At 40.7% G+C, this 16,679-nt stretch overlaps 1 protein-coding gene across 5 annotated transcripts in view; it reads left to right on the top strand.

Annotated features, from left to right (window-relative positions):
- The window catches only part of CACNA2D3 (calcium voltage-gated channel auxiliary subunit alpha2delta 3), a 959,332-nt gene that overhangs the window by 689,106 nt on the left and 253,547 nt on the right, over nt 1-16,679 (top strand). The window lies entirely within an intron of this gene.

Below are 16,679 nucleotides of genomic sequence, written 5' to 3'. Positions count from 1 at the left end.
GGTAGACCCTCAAAATATAGAGTTCTCATTACCACTTGGCTTGACTTGAACCCTGGTGCTTCAGAGCACATCAAGACAGCAGTCATATCTGAGGGGTGGTCTGGGACCTCTGCCCAATGTTTTGTGATTCTGACTCAAGCCTAATGAATAACTGGGAGAGGGCAAAAGAGCCCAGCAGGTATGGGTGCTCCCCTCATTTCATTAGAAACTCTGTGGTTGGGCCAGGTGCGGTGGCTCACTCCTATAATCCTAGCACTTTGGGAGGCCGAGGCAGGTGGATCACGAGGTCAGGAGATCAAAACCATCCTGGCCAACATGGTGAAACCCTGTCTCTACTAAAAATACAAAAATTAACTGGGCGTGGTGGTGCACACCTATAGTCCCAGCTACTCGAGAGGCTGAGGCAGGAGAATTGCTTGAACCTGGGAGGTGGAGGTTGCAGTGAGCTGAGATCACGCCACTGCACTCCAGCCTGGTGACAGGGTGAGACTCCACCTCAAAAAACAACAACAACAAAAAAAAAAACCTCTGTGCTTGAACTGACTGCACCTTATTCATGTAGTCAGAAAGAAATGGAGATTGGTCTTGAAACCCCAGTAAAGCAAAAACGTGTCAGGAGAATTGTTTTGAGAGGTTTCTTCCTAATGCCTTTGACGTTACCCATAGATTTCACTCATCTGTGGCCATGATTCTAATGAGCTCTTTCCAAACCCCTGAGTTTGTTGTTCCAGAGGTGAGAGGCACCCCCAGCCGCTACAGCTTTGGCCTACTTTTCACATGAGGTCATGAGCACATACATTGGACCATATGGTGTCTGCATTTGTGCTGTGTTTTTGTTGGAATCTGCCTTTGTATCATCTGCAACTATTTTCTCTATAAATATTTTAAATAGTTATGTCTCTGTAAACATACTTATTTTAATCTCTTGGCTGATCTGCAACTAAAAATGTCCCATTTGGTTGTCCCTCTTATGTATAGCAGCCATTAATGACTGTTGTCTGTAAGTTATGGTTTTCATGATTCTAATATTTTGAGGGTCTTCCAAAACTTCTCTTCTAGTCCTTTATGACAATGTTTTAGAACAACAGTTTTAAAAACATATTATTTTTTCTATGATTCTTAAGCATCTCCAAGATAATTCCTAGACTATAAATTTCAAGCCTTGATATAAAATTGGAGTGGCACTAACTGGTGATGAGCCTGATAAATATTAAATATTCTTAGCAAATATGGAGGTAGTGTCCTGAAGTTTTGGCTAAAAAATATGTAGCAGTAAAGATGCAGCACTTTCGAGGCATCACCAATTCATTCTTCTGGGTGGAAATTGGACCAGTTTCTCCGGTGGATTGATTGTCCCTGAATTCAACGATGAAGAGAGGTCTATGTGTAAGAAAGGTCTGCCTTTTTAAAATTCTTCTATACTTCTACAAAAATGTCCGAGGGATCTGATTTTATGATAATAACCTAGCAGAATTACCCAAAGCCATTTACAAATATATGTTCAATATAATACTATTGAACAAAATAGTCCATTTTTCTAGCTGCATTTTTCTTCACGTAGGTTCTGTCTACAGGAGCTACACATCAGTTATTCACTGCAGGATTAATTTAATCAATGTAGGTTTAATCATCGTAGAGTGGGACTCGAATGTTTAAAGTCAAAAATACTCCTCAGGGAATTCCAAACGTGGCTGTTTATGTGGGTGAACGTGTCCAGACCGTGGTACCCTTTCCCTTCATTTTCTGCTGCATCCACACAACTTTGGAATTTGCCAAAGACCATTTCTTAAAGGTTTCCTAGGTGCTCTGTGTCTTTCCTGACACCGTATTAGTTAATATCAGCCCGAGAATTCTGAGTAGGCATAAGCATTTTTCACAAAACCATAGTTAAAGCAAACCACATCTCTAATCCTGTTTGGAACAGCAATTGATGCATTCAGGGCTGCGCAGTATGGCAAAATGATCCCTGTTTAATAGCCCGACCGCGTGTTTTGTTTCCTGTTAGGAATAGCTTAACTTGCCTCCTTGAACAAACACAGCAGGGTTCAAGATCTGTTGTTCTATGCCTGCTGTGATATTCTGTGCTGCTTAACTTGTATGAGGACTCAGGAGTGCATAAATTAGCTTCTTAAATGGAGGTCGATTTTTGGTCTCTCTTTAAGGATGGAACTATTTTATTAATTTCTCCCCCTGAGTGCAAATGGCATCCTGAATCTATTTGCATTTTATTTGTTTCCTTGTTTATATTACATTTTGGAGGAATAAATGGAAGCCTTCATTTTTCTAGAGTCTTTCTCTCTCTTTTTCTTTCTTTCTTTCTTTCTTTCTTTCTTTCTTTCTTTCTTTCTTTCTGTCTGTCTGTCTGTCTTTCTTCTCTCTCTTTCTTTCTTCTCTCTCTTTATCTCTCTCTCTCTTTCTCATTCCTTAGGTACAAATTTGTACAAGTAGAATTTGGCCTAGCTCTTATCTCAGGTTAATCAGATTTCAGCAATTGCGAGGCATCATTTATCATTCTTTGCCTCATTTAACATCTATACTTCGAACAGTTGAATTAACTGTCATTGAAAATGGAGAATTGAAAGTTTGCAAAGCTGCTGTTTTTGTAGAACTGCAGGTCTAGTGATTTTAGTGTTTCATTACAGTTATATAACCATCTAAACTGATGCAAATGAAGTGCAAAACTGAGAACTGATAACTATTTACATTTGGTTCTGGTTTATGACTCATTTGCCTTTACCTGTACTTTGCTTTGCATGTAAACTATTGTGTCTTGTTTTGAAAACCCTATTTTTCTCCTTATCACTTACTATTTTATAGTAACATGTAAGGTACTTTTTATATGCATTCCCAGGCTGGGGTTGTTAAGATTGATATACTCACAGTCTGAAAAATGATAGCAGCGCAATGGACTACAGTTTAAATTATTGGATCTATTTTGTGAATAAGGCCATGGCGCTAGAAACCAGAGAGCAAGTCTAGTCACTTCAGCTTTTCCCATAGCCAGTGTGAGAGGCTCTGTGGAAATCTGAGTGATGGCATATTGCTCAACCCTAACAATGGTTATATAACTAAGTATTTTGTTCTCTGCCATAGTTCTGTATGAGTGTGTCTGTGGCAGCCCAGACAGGCTGCTCTGCTGCTGAGGAAGGAGGTGAACTTTGCAAGTGTACCCATGTGAGTCTTGGCTGACCCTTTTTCCATGGCCCTGTCCAACTTTGCACTTGAGGCCTGAAATAAATGAATGCAAGACCCTCAGATTCAAAGCGCATGGCTTCGTAATGGCAGGATAGCCAACAGGGCAGCACATAGGCATTCCAGCTGAAGCTACTTGTGGGTTCCTGGGGGTCATGGAGCTCTGTTTGGAAGCGAGATGCTATTTGCATTTCTTTTTTCTTTTCTTCTCTTTTCTTTTTTTTTCTTTTTTTTTTTTTGAGACAGAGATTAGCTCTTGTTGCCCGTGCTGGAGTGCAGTTGTGCAATCTTGGCTCACTGCAACCTCTGCCTTCTGGGTTCAAGCGATTCTCTTGCCTCAGCCTCCTGAGTAGCTGGGATTACAGGCACCTGCCACCACACCCAGCTAATTTTTGTATTTTTAGTAGAAACAGAGTTTCACCATGTTGGCCAGGCTGGTCCTGAACTCCTAACCTCAGGTGATCCACTTGCCTCAGCCTCCCAAAGTGCTGGGATTCCAGGCATGAGCCACTGTGCCCGGCCTGCTATTTGCATTTCTTATTGAAAAGAAATAATCTGTTCATATCAAACAGCCTCATAGTGTGTGTCTACTTGTGTGTAAGGGGAAAAATCAGGGTTTACTCCATTTTCAGATTTATTTGAACATTTGACGTGTTCGTGTACTATTTTTATGCTTTATATACTATTTTTCCTGATTATTCAGGAAAAAAACAAAATTTTATTATTAACTTTTTTAAAAGTTTTTTTTAGCTTTTATACTTTTATGCATGAAAATTGATAAAAGCCTCCAATAAAACATTACCACTACATACCGGTAACTTTCACACTTTCAGCCTTTGACCCAACAACCCTCTTTTGCAGAATCTAGAGTAAATTGGTCAGTGACTTGCAATTTTATTTATAATGAGGAAAAGAAGAGCCAAAATACCTGAAATGAGAAAGTGGTTGAAAAAGTCACTGAACTTCCAAAAGACAGAAAATTAAGAAGTCATAAACAAAATCATGGTTCAAAAGGAGATTTAATAATGTAAGAAAATACATTATTTTAAAAATCAGAGTGTAACATTTTCTGTACATTATGCTCCTGTTGTGTGTGTGTGAGTGTGTGTGTACAAACAGATGTACAAAACTGTATTGGAAAGAAATGCATAGACATATTTAATAGTGGCTATTTCCTAGTGGTAGAAGAACAAATATTTATTTTGTTTTCTTAATACATTTTTGCGTATTTCAAATTCTGTATTATGAGCATACATTATTTTTATAAGTAAATGATTGTATTTGTAGTAATGAACTAATTGTATTACTCATAAATACACTACATGAAATAGACTACCAAGAGTTAACTTAACAATAGTCTGCTAAGCCCAGCTCTCCCAAGAAATAAACAAATGAAAAAGTGGGAAACCGAAACTCTGTTGTAAAAATACATGCATAACATGCATTGATTCTTAGTACAGACAGCTATGATCAGAAGGACAAAGGTTTATAAACGGTGGATTGTCTTACGTGGGACAAGTCTGAAAGTACCTTTGTTTATCAGTAATCCTTATTTTCTACCAAAGGCGATCTACCAATCTTTCTACCAATCTTTAATCAAAGGCTCAGTCCATGTCAGATGCTTAGAGCGACACTGATCTGAGCATGGGAAATTCACAAAAAATGGTAGGTGTGTGGTTAAACTGTGGAGGTCACCCACCCAACATGAGCCTCAATCGGTAGGTGTTCCCTGTCCTCCTCACACCTCTGGTTGGGGAAAGGACTACCTTGGCTTAAAAATGGAAAAAATGAAGCAGAGTGAGAAGGACATCTGCCCAACTTGCTATTTGGAGAGTGTTGTACCAAGTTGTGTAACCTCTGGTATTGCATTCATCATTGCAGAAGGGACGCATTCCACTCCTACAGGTGAGGCAAAGGAGCCTATCGCTCTTAAGACTAACTTGTGTCAGCTGGACATGGAGTGGAGGCCCCACCTGCCAGTTCTCACTGGTAACCTTGGACCCGGGATACCATCATCCTGAGCCTTGGTTTTTCTTGTTTTAATGGGGTACAGACATATCCCTTATGGGATTTTCCTGAAAGTACAGGAGCAGCACCTGCTCAGGGCCCATCCACACCATGTGCTCAATGAGGGGTAGTGTTGGCCATGGCAGGGACAGTAATATTATTAATAATGCTAGCAGCATCACACCTTGTTTCATACAGACACATTTGATAAAGTAAAAGCAGAAATGGTTTCTTTAAAAAATAGGCAAAAAGAACTTGATGTTAAGTTGAAAACCAAAAATTGATTTTACAGTTCCTTACATCTCAATGCTTTCTGGTTTCAGACTTAATTTTTAGCGTCTTAGAAATCTAGTATCTTCTTTCAAAAATTCTCATTTATTTAAATATGTGAATGTTTTCTATTTATTTAAATCAAGCACAGTTATAAAAATGTGACTCTTCTAAGGTGCTAAAACAATCCAAACTCTACTCACAACGTTGCTACAATGAAAGTGCCTTTTCTTTTGAATGTTAAGGAAACATCTGAGTAAAAACAATGAAATTTTAATAAAAGTTGTTTTCATTTCAGTTGTTCTTACATCCCCGAAGATATGAAAACATCTTTCTTCCTTCTACATAGAAGGGAAGGCAGAGGATCGAGGAAAGTTATTTCATAAAGCCCTTTGAATTGGGATACCGCGATATTAATGTCAGCATCACCAATATTTAGCCTGGGTGGTCTTGAAGGGGGCATCACAGGACACTGAATGTTCTGTTTCCTTGCTTATAGATACAATTCTGTAGGTCATTTTTATTGACACAAAGTTGATCTTGAACTCAATGAGTTGGATTTTCATTTTGGGGTCTCTTCCCTATTTCTTGGTAGATTTAGAACACCTGTATCCATCACTTGACACACTGGATGTTTCCTGAAATCAACAATGTGTGAATCTACACTTTATGGCCAAGGCCTTGGAAGAGGCCAGCTAAAAAACAAGTTAAAGGACAACTGCCAGTATCTTAATGAGATAAAGAATTAAGCAACCCAGGAAATAAACATATTTTATTTTCTGATTGCATTAGAGAAAGATGACACAAGAACACCATTTTAACACTGAGGTAAATCAGATTCAATACTAAATTTAGTTACTAATTTGAAAACCAAATCTATGTAAAATATAATAAATCAAGTCTATATCAAATCAATGTCAAATCATCATCAGTGATTTTAATCTGACTTTATGAGTTCTCATAGGAAGGGATTTCCTGTGTGGAAGATATACTGGATTAATATGATGAGTTACTCAAGAGAAAACACACATACCATATGTGCATATGCATAGCTTTTCTTTACTTTTTGGCAAAATTTTTTTGATACAATACAAATCTAATTTTCTGACAAAATTTGTCTACCTGTATTGTTTGCGCACATTAAAACTAAAAAATTAATTATTTTAATGATGCAACTTCCTTTTGGTTTTTCTTAGTAAATTGAGGCACATATTTAATGGTCTGGTCATGTTCAGCTGTCTGATGCTTTTTCCAGTCATGTTATTCACTGGTAACATCCCCAATTAATGGATATATATCCATTACAAACCCAAATATAGCCCACTTCCATGAGAACTGAAGGAATGGCTCTGCCAAAGAATTCAACTGAAATGACCCTCTGGGGTAAACTGGAGCAGTTGTGCAATCCTGTACATCAGTGCTACCAAGAAGTTCAAAAACAAAAAGTTAGATGTTTATCCCTTCAAATTAACTAGAAGGATTTTGGAAAACCCAACAAAGTTTCATGAAGTAGAAAATGTCAAGCAAAGACTAATGCCATGGTATGGATTTTCTTTTTCCAGAAATGACTCACAAAATTGAACCACTTGCTGGATCATGAGCCCTGTGTGCTTGGATGGGACCCATCCATATTTGCCCAGGCCTGGAATACATTAGATGATTTACAGGCTGGATACTTCTGAAGCATCTGTCCCTTCTTCCCAGATTCCCTTCCTCTATAACAACTTCCTTCCCAGTGTGCATTCTTCCTAATCTCCTTTAATATTTATGATCATAATTAATTATAATTAACCACCCCCCACCCCCACCCCCACCCCCACCAACTGCTTTCGTATTATTTAACTGTTAAGACAAAGATATTTGATCATAGGATAAAGGAAACATGTCTTCCTATTTTATTTATGCAATTCAGGAGATAGATGAAGTTCAAATCTTTGGATTTCAAAGAAGCATAAGAATTTCTCTGGCCTAGTCTGGAATGGTCTTTATGAGATTAATTGCACTTGTCAGATGTCCCAGGCACTGTGCTAGGCGCTTTATGTCTATAATTCACTTAATGCCTCTAAGAACTCTAAGGACTTTTCCTATTTGAAGGATGATTTGCTTGATTGCAACCTCCTTTACTACAAACTCCTGAGGGCCAAACATGGCATTTGTATTTGCACCCCAAAACAAGAGTCTGAGGGTGGAGTGGTTACTACACGGGCTCTAGCATCAGGTAGACCAAGACTGAGATCTCTCTTCTGCTGCTTTGTGTACCTGAAGCAAGGTACTTTGCCTTTTTAACTCCTTCACTTGTGAAATCTGCATAGGCATTTGCAAGGTCTTTGTCAGGGTTCAATTTAAGGCTACGTAGATGCAAAACATTCACAGCAATGTTTGGTAACAAGTATAAATGATATTTGGCAATGGATATGAAAAGGTAGGCGTGTGGATGGGTAGACAGAAGGAAGGATGGAAGGATAGATCAATAAAAATGACTCAGCGAGTTTGAGTAACCTTCTCCAGCATGTTAATGCAGGTCTGTTTGCTTCCGTTTGCTTGTTACTTTTTGTCTTCTCCATGCTGCTAAGCACATGGCAGTGTTCAACTAAGCTGTGTTTTTTTTTTTAAGTCCTTTTCCTTTATCACTGTGACATCAGCTGGATGTTGTGCACCAGCTTCTCAGCACTTCCCTACAGTCTCAGTCCAACCACATTGATACAGGCAAAATACACAAAGATGTTCAGTGAAGGAGCCATGAGCAAGGAGAGGCTGTACAATGTGAAAGAGGGAGCATTAGCCCCAGAGTCTTGCCTGAATTCTGGTACTAATTTTCTCTCCCTTCTTTACTCCCTGGGCCTCATTTATGAAATAAATTAAAGGATAGTGTTGGAATAAATTCATTTAAGGACCATTTGCTGGGCATGTCTTGTGTACTAGGCTCTGTGCTAAATGCCGCGGATGAAAAGAGGAATCTTTCCCAGCTTCTGCCCTTGGAGTTCGCAGGCTCTACACAATTCCCATCATTTCTTCCAGCCACAATGTTCAGTGACTTTGCTTCATTAACAATTTACACAAATTATGATCCTAGACGGTATCTTTGGTTGTAGAATAAATATGATTATCTTCGTAGTGAAGTTTGAGAACATCTGGTTCTCATTTCCACTTAGTTAGGGAAGGTTTTATGGAGGAAGCAGCATTTCAGGGGGTCTTTAAACAAGGAGAAGGTTTTGTCCCAGGGCCCCAAAGCTCTGACAGTTGCCTGTGTTTTCAGGCATCTATTTGGAGGTGTCTAAACCACGTTTGTGAAAATATGAACATTTGGCCACCATGGGGGGTCAGTTATATGTCATGGCTCATCATAAATATTGACCAAAATCCCATGCCTCATGATAATTTTCATTGTCATTAGTCCTGGGCATTCTTGAAATAAGCAGGTTATACCTAAATAAACTAACAAAGTGGTTTCCAAGACAGCTTTCAGATATGTTAATCAGTGATAGTCTCATGACCATGGCTTTATATATGTTCATGGTCAAAGGCAGTATCCTCCCTCTGTCTAGAAGTTTACTCATAAAACATATTCCTTTCTTAATGACATATCCTAGAATCACTGGAACAAGAGGACAGAATATCAAAATGTTCCCAAATAATAACAATTTTATTAGAAGAGGACTGTTTTTAGATTCTCATATAGATGTTCCAAGATTGTCCAGCATTATATTCATAAAGTTGTCTTCAGTTGGTTAAGAAGAGAAAGAGAACAAACAAATTCAACAATTTAGCTCGTACAAGATGCAGTTAAAGTTCAAAGAGGGAAATCTGTTTACTTTTGTATTTAAACAAGTTTAAATGCAGTGAAATCTCATAGAAGAATACGGAATCTCCAGATCTCAAATGCAAGTAATACTGATTCAGTAAAAAGAGGGAAAATGTTTTGGCTAAAAGCAAAATATCTTTTTTGTAGCATTCTCAAGATTTAGTGACTACACTTTACCAAGACTATCAAGTGAAAAGCAAGAGAACATGTTGCTTGAAAGGTTTACTTATTTCTTATTCTTGTTTCTTATTCTAATTGTAAAGTCTCTCAATTAAAACTGCTCACAATCAGCAAACCTTAAGATTATCACTAAAAGTAGTGGAAATCTAAAGAATATGAGAGCAAAATCCACAGCCAGAGTCAGATGATGTTAACATTAGCCAAGTAGGCAGAATCAATATTGTGGTCCCTTTCCAGACATGAGATGCAATAGGATCTCCTTGCCGACGTTTCAGTGGATTTTCACCTGTGTTCTTCCTCCAAAGGGTGTCTGTATCTCTACTGGGGGTGTGTCTCCAGAGAAAACATCCTCCTGAACATGCCCAGCACAATCTTACTAGATTCTTTCTCTGACATGTCTGCCCAGTGTTGAGGATAAGAGATGTTGTGATGATGGAAGGGGGTGGGAGATTTGGGGGTGGTGCAAGTAGGTGGCCATTGAAAGGTTAGGTACAGAGGACTTTTTTGGCTGGTGGAGGAGGGAAGGGTGCAGAGATTTTGTCTGGGGAAGGTATCTAAATTGCCACATAGTCTGCTTACATCCCCTTTTCCAGATGTACGTTTCCCTGCTGTTCTCCCTGGTGCCCTCACAAACTAATTGTACAGAGAGCTGTTCTGATGGCTTTCTGTTGTCTTCCTCTCTCCTTGCCATGGAGTGTGCAAACCGCAGGACATGGGTGACATTTCTTCCCAGCCTCACCCCATTAACCCTATTATGTGCTACTCAAGAGAATGGCCCTTAAGAATTCCCAAGTCACTGATAAACTTAAGCTCATGGGGAGAGGCGAAAGTGCCAAGGAGTTGGTGTCCCTTTTGTTCAAGCTGCGTTTAAGAAGGTGGGTGTGAAAGAACCTCTCCTTTGCTATGCTCCCCTGTCACATTCTCAGATTCTGTATATCTTTTCTTCTTCTTTTTTTTTTTTTTTTTTGAGACGGAGTTTTGCTGTCACCCAGGCTGGAGTGCAGTGGTGAGATCTTGGCTCACTGCAACCTCTGCCTCCCGGGTTCAAGCAATTCTCTGCCTCCTGGGTTCAAGCAATTCTCTGCCTCAGCCTCCTGAGTAGCTGGGATTACAGGCACCCATCACCACGCCTGCTAATTTTTTGTATTTTTAGTAGTGATGTGATTTCACCATCTTGGCCAGGCTGATCTTGAACTCCTGACCTCATGATCCACCTGCTTCGGCCTCCCAAAGTGCTGGGATTACAGGTGTGAGCCACCACACCCAGCCCAGATTCTGGATATCTTAAAGAATCAATGGTTCTTTTTTCATAATGTCTCATCTGATTTATAGATGTGCACAGCTGTGTTTTTCCACCTCTTAGTACTACTCCCTTTCTGTCAAGGCAAATGTTATTATCAGACCTAATTGTTGATAACAACCTGTCTTTGCTTCAGTTGGGTAGGTAACTAAATGACATCAGCTGGCATTTAAATACATTTTTTTTTTTCTGAGATGGAGTCTCACTCTGTAGTCCAGGCTGTTGCACAATGGCACGATCTCGGTTTGCTGCAACCATCACCTCCTGGGCTCAAGCAATTCTCCTGCCTCAGCCTCCCCAGTAGAGTAGCTGGGATTACAGGAGTGTCCCTACCACACCCAGCTAATTTTTGTATTTTTAGTGGAGACGGGTTTTCGCCACGTTGGCCAATCTGGTCTCAAACTCCCAACCTCAGGTGATCCGCCCGCCTTGGCCTCCCAGAGTGCTGGGATTACAGGCATGAGTCACCGCACCTGGCCCCTAAATATATTATTGTTTGTAAGGCCCATACTCTGGAAACGGCTTTTTGTCGTCCAGGACCTCGTGCCTGCAATTTACACTAACGGCCACTAGATGGTGGCAGTGTCTTTTCATAGAGTGCAGGTTGAGGTTCCTCACAGGTGTTGAAAGGAAGCTAGCAGAAACACAGCTGCGTATTCACAAGTTATACACACACATATAAAATATTTATGTATTATAGTATTATACATTTATATTATTTACTAACATAGTCAATATGTTGATCAATGTTAATAATAAAGCAACACAAATGTAAGAGGAGCAAAATATAGAAGAAATATGGTATTTGATGAGCGTGGATTAGCTTTTGTTCTTGACTTGGAGCCAGTCCTGTATCTGAGCCGAGTTCACCATTTGTGCACAACCTTCCCTTTAAGCCCAAGCCTTTAGGGCCGAGCAGATCTGGCAGGCGGCTCCGCTGAAAACCACCTGGTAGTCCTCAAATGGGCTGCCAAGAGTGCTGTCCTTGGCTTGCTCAGATGCCTTCCAGGTGCAGCTTGCCTCCTTTCTCCGCAGCTTGGCATGCATCCCCAGGGGCTTCCAGCTGCGGGAGAAATAGAGGCTTCTGCCACCAGTCCTGGCAAGCTTCCTCTGAATAGAGATATGAGAAGGCAACCCAAACAGATGTCCTTCAAAGGTGGAGGCTGCCCAGGCAAAAAGCACATAGCCACAACTGCTCCCCACCATGGGGACCCACTGGAGAAGCAGCCAAACTTCTACTCATTGTGAAGGCTTGACATAAAATTCTAGTGACAATAGTCTTTTATACCATCATAAAGAGTAGTCATTACCATCAGTATTTGGGTACTTTGCAGGTACCTAAATTTCTTCCCTTGTGGGAAAGATATGCAACCACCCATCTTGGGAATGTTGGCACCCTTTTGCCTTTGGCCTTTTTGGCCTCAGAAATTTCTCCTTTGTGTGGATTGTACATGGCACTTGGGACCACCTCAGTGGGTATCCAGAGCTGCCTAGGTCATTTATGGCCCAAATTGGCACTTTTAAGAGTTACAAATCCATTTCATGCTCATTGGAGCTAAAAGAGAAAACTTACTGGCTCAAGCACCCCAATAATGGAAAAGGGCATTGGTGGAATTGATCTTGGGAATGAAGGCATTCAGGGACTGGTACCCTCCCGCCCTTTCCCTCTTTTTTTCCCTCCCTCCCTTTTTCTCTCTCTCTTCTCCATCATACATACAGCACACACACACACACACACACACACATTCATCTCTCCTCCTCTCTGTGAGTTTATTTTATTCAGTCTCATCACCTCTCTGTGGCAAGGGGACACGTCTGTCAAGCTGACGTTCTTATAGCCATTCACAAAGGAGAGTAGCGAGTCTTCCCCATTTGCCCCAGGTTGGAAAAAGAAAAACATCTCAGGTAGTCTAGCCTGAACTACATGCCTAGTTAATAAACTTACCAGTGCAGCTCGGGCAGAGTGTGTGTGTGCACACTTCTGTGTCTGAAGTGCTCTGGTTAACACAGCCTGGGTTGGCTGTCCATCCCCACACTCAGGATGGGAGAGCTTGACTGCTAAGAAACCTTGTGGCTGGACGGGGTGAAGAGGACCTTCCTAAAGGAAGTGGGTGATACCTGCGGAAGAAGGAAAAGAAAGGTGCCAGGCAGTTTACAAGATGTCTACACCTGCATTATTCCATTTACCAATATCCTTAAGTATAAAGCAATGGAATGAAATCACTCTGCGGCAGACTACTTTCTCCTGCTTTTATTAGACTGGCTTTCAGGAAGCATTCTGAATCTGTCGTATAAACCCTGACAGATATTGATAAACACCAGGCATTTTCACTTTAGTTCATGCTGGACCTGGAAAAGAGAGCCTCTTTGCTCACCGAATGAGAGCCAGCATGCCATCCCCAGCCAGTTCTTCCTCTGCCATGTTAGCTTTTCTTTCTCCCTTAGCAGACTTGAGACTCCTTGGGGATAAGACCCATGCCTTATTCCTAGTTGTCTTCCCAGCACATGGTATGGAACCTGGCACATAGCTGATGCTCAAGGAGTGTTTATTAAGGAAATCAATGAGTAGGTGACTAGGCCAGCAGCAAAATGGATGGATCACAAGTCTTGTGTTGTTATGCTCTCTGGGGTCATGCCCTAGGGCTAGCCATGTTACCAACTGGTGCCATCAGTGGGGAACTAATCAAGTATTAAGGAGTAGGCCTGGCATGGCCGCATGGACCTTGCACATGAGTTGAAATGCATATTCATATGAGCCTACGTGCGTGATTAACTTGGGAAACTGACAGGAAGCAGTCAATCTGTTGAGCAAGTTTGTGTTTTATAAACCAGATGTTCAGTATTATTATTCATCATTTTCTTTGATATCCGAATGGTCCCCATTATGTAGCATGGGAAATGAAGGATATGGAATAATATACACTTATTATACAATAGAGCACCACAACCACAGATTTCAGAGGCTTGCTCAAAGCCTGGGCAAGTGTAATTGCACAGCAGTTCATTTTAAGATTCCCACTTGGACTTAAGTTAATGGGATTTTGCCCAGAGGGACCATGGTGACCCCCATCTCCTGCTCCTACCTCTTGGAAAATGAATGTTGACTCTACGTCTGCATTTTTCTTGGAAGCCACATGTATGAATCATAAGCAGCGCCCTTGCCTCAGTAGCAGCTACAGGTTGGGGGGCCACAGAAAAGCAGGGACCCCCTAGCGTGTTGGGGGACAGAGGGTTTCTGGCCATAGTTGGCTGCGTAACTTCTGCTTGGTGGTCTGGAAAAAAAAAAAAACAAAAAACTTGCCATTGAGTGCTATTTCCTATGGCAAGAATATAGAATGCCTTTCAATCATAAAGTGCTTACAGTGCAAATGACCTTGCAAATTGATGTGTTTCTCCATGAAATGTTTAAGATTCACAGAGTCCAGACCTGTGGGCACTGGGAATGATGGAGCCCATGGGTGCAGAAGAGAGTCTTAATTTTCTGCAAATGGTATATCTGTGTTCCTGCCAGCCCTTGTTGCCATAATGATGAACTCGTATACATAGGAAAGCCTGCGGGTTAGGGTTCTGGCCAAGCTAGTTCAAACTGGGGCCAGAACTGCCCCTAGGAGAAGTCCATGAGATCATTGGCCCACATGTGAACTGTTGCTAGACTGAACTCACTGCATTTCCTTTGTTTACCTGGGGCTGGTTACAAATGAATGGTTTCAGTACAAATGCAATATTATGGGTTTCTTTTTTAAAGTAATGATGCAGTAATTACATTTGGAATTAGCTCCTGAGTGAAGTTGATACTATATTCTGGCTCAATATTTTGAAGTTAGTTTCTCATAATCTTGTCTTTGTGCCAAGACAATTACTAGTAATTTATAAGTGATTTTTACTGGTTGCAAGAAAAAGTCTTCATTTCTCATTATTGTCAATGGTATGTTTTTATTTCATCCATGATACATGTTGGCACTGCTTGAAATTTGATTTGAGTTGCAAAGTGGAAGTTGTCCAGAGTTATGGATCAGCCCAAATCAGTTTTCTTTATAGCATTAACGATTAATCAAGGAGTCAGAATATGGGAAGACTTCTAATTCTAAGAGAACTATTTACCATGGGCTGGTTCTGCCTTTGAAAATGGCCTTGCAGGTTTCCAATGGTGGCCACAGTATGCTTTGAGTATTTTAAGCAAGATGTTAGAACCATGTTTCCAAAAACTGTTATAGACTGTATATACTGGTTGACTTGGTTCATGGCAACACTAACTGTCAGCATCATCTCATAGTTTATATTTTTTGGTTATTATATTGATGAATTAAATTTGTTTACATATTCTTACACCCAAATTAGGATGCCCGAAATAATCACTTACGTGATTACCATGTATATTATTAGTCATAGTTCTCTAGAGATAGCCTATAGAGCTAGAGATAGGCTATACAGATAGGGTGGGGAGGAATTTAGTTTAAGGAATTGGGTTACACAGTTGTGGGGCTGGCAAGTCTGAAATCTGCAAGGCAGGCAGTCTGGCATGCTGGAAATTGCAGCAAGAGTTGATGTTGCAGTCTTGAGTTTGAAGGCAGTCTACAAGCAGAATTCCTTCTTTTGAGGGGGGCCTTGTCTTTTCTCTTAAGGCCTTCAATGGATTGGATGAGACCCACCCACATTATGGAGGATAATCTGCTTTACTACTCATTAAGTCTGCTTTACTACTGATTAAAATGTTAGTCACATCTAAAAAACACCTTCCCAGCAACATCTAGACTGGTAGTTGCTCAAACAACTGAGCATGATGGCCTAGCCAAGTTGACACAAAATAAACCATGTCACCACGAGTTCCCAGTCCTAGATAGACCAGGAGATTCTTGCTTCATTTTACTTGTCATGGAGGAATAAAGGCCTATCTTGATATCTATGTAAAACTAATAAAAGCATAGCGCCCCCCCCACCCCTGTTGGGAGTTTTTTTCCAACACCTGCCAGCTTCTGTTTAGCTGTCATGATTATTGATGGAAATGAAGTGGAAAGGATTGCCCTATACCAATGCTTCTTGCATTTTAATATATATATGAATAATTAAAATAATTATTCACATTCAGAGTGTTTGGAATGAGGCCTGAGACCATTTCTAACAAGCACTTAGGTGCTACAGGTGCTGCTGTCCTGGGTACTACATTGTAAGTAGTGACACCCCACAGCTCTAATAATCTATTAGAAGAACAAGGCAAAAGAAAGACTAAGTTTAATGACCTTTACTCAAGAGACCAGCCAGTCAATGGGGGCTTCAAACGCTTAGATTTTAGGATCTTCTCTTTATAATGCCTCTTTCCAAGTAGATTGAGGGAGCAGTGCCTGATTATTCTATGGAACTAAAGCTATGGAAGAGAAGTGTCCATATATCAGAAAACATGCTAGGTTGAACATAGTGGATTCTAGTTTACAGATTGCTTCACTTGAGGCTTGAACAGGCTGTGAAGCCAGAAGGACTTGCCTGGTCAATTTTGGTGCCTGTCAGCAGTGCCTCAGCCTTAATCTCATTTTGGACTCTGCTACTTACTAGCTGTGTGACCTTGAAGGCAGGGAAAAGCTGGCATCCTTTGAGCACTTCCATATGCCAGATACCATGCTGGGCAGTTTTCTATTTTGTCTTCATGGCAACAGTGCTGGGGAATAGTGGGTGTTATTTCATATGAGCACGTGGAGACTTCACTAGTGCAGTTAGGAAAGATTCAGAGCTGAGATTTAGAACCAGATTTGTCTTGGGCCAAAGCCTACCATGTTCCAAGACTCTTTTTCCCTATTTGTTTGGGACAGAGTAGGGGTTCCTGCCTATCTCCCAACACTGTGTGAAAAGCAGGTACAGTGGTGTGTCTCCGTGTGTCTGTAACCCAACTGAGAGGTTTACAGACTTGGATCACATGCTGTATTTCAAGGGCCATTT

Source organism: Symphalangus syndactylus, chromosome 1 (assembly GCF_028878055.3).
Source record: "Symphalangus syndactylus isolate Jambi chromosome 1, NHGRI_mSymSyn1-v2.1_pri, whole genome shotgun sequence".
Classification (NCBI taxonomy): Eukaryota; Metazoa; Chordata; class Mammalia; order Primates; family Hylobatidae; genus Symphalangus; species Symphalangus syndactylus.
This window is presented reverse-complemented; position numbering and strand designations above follow the sequence as displayed.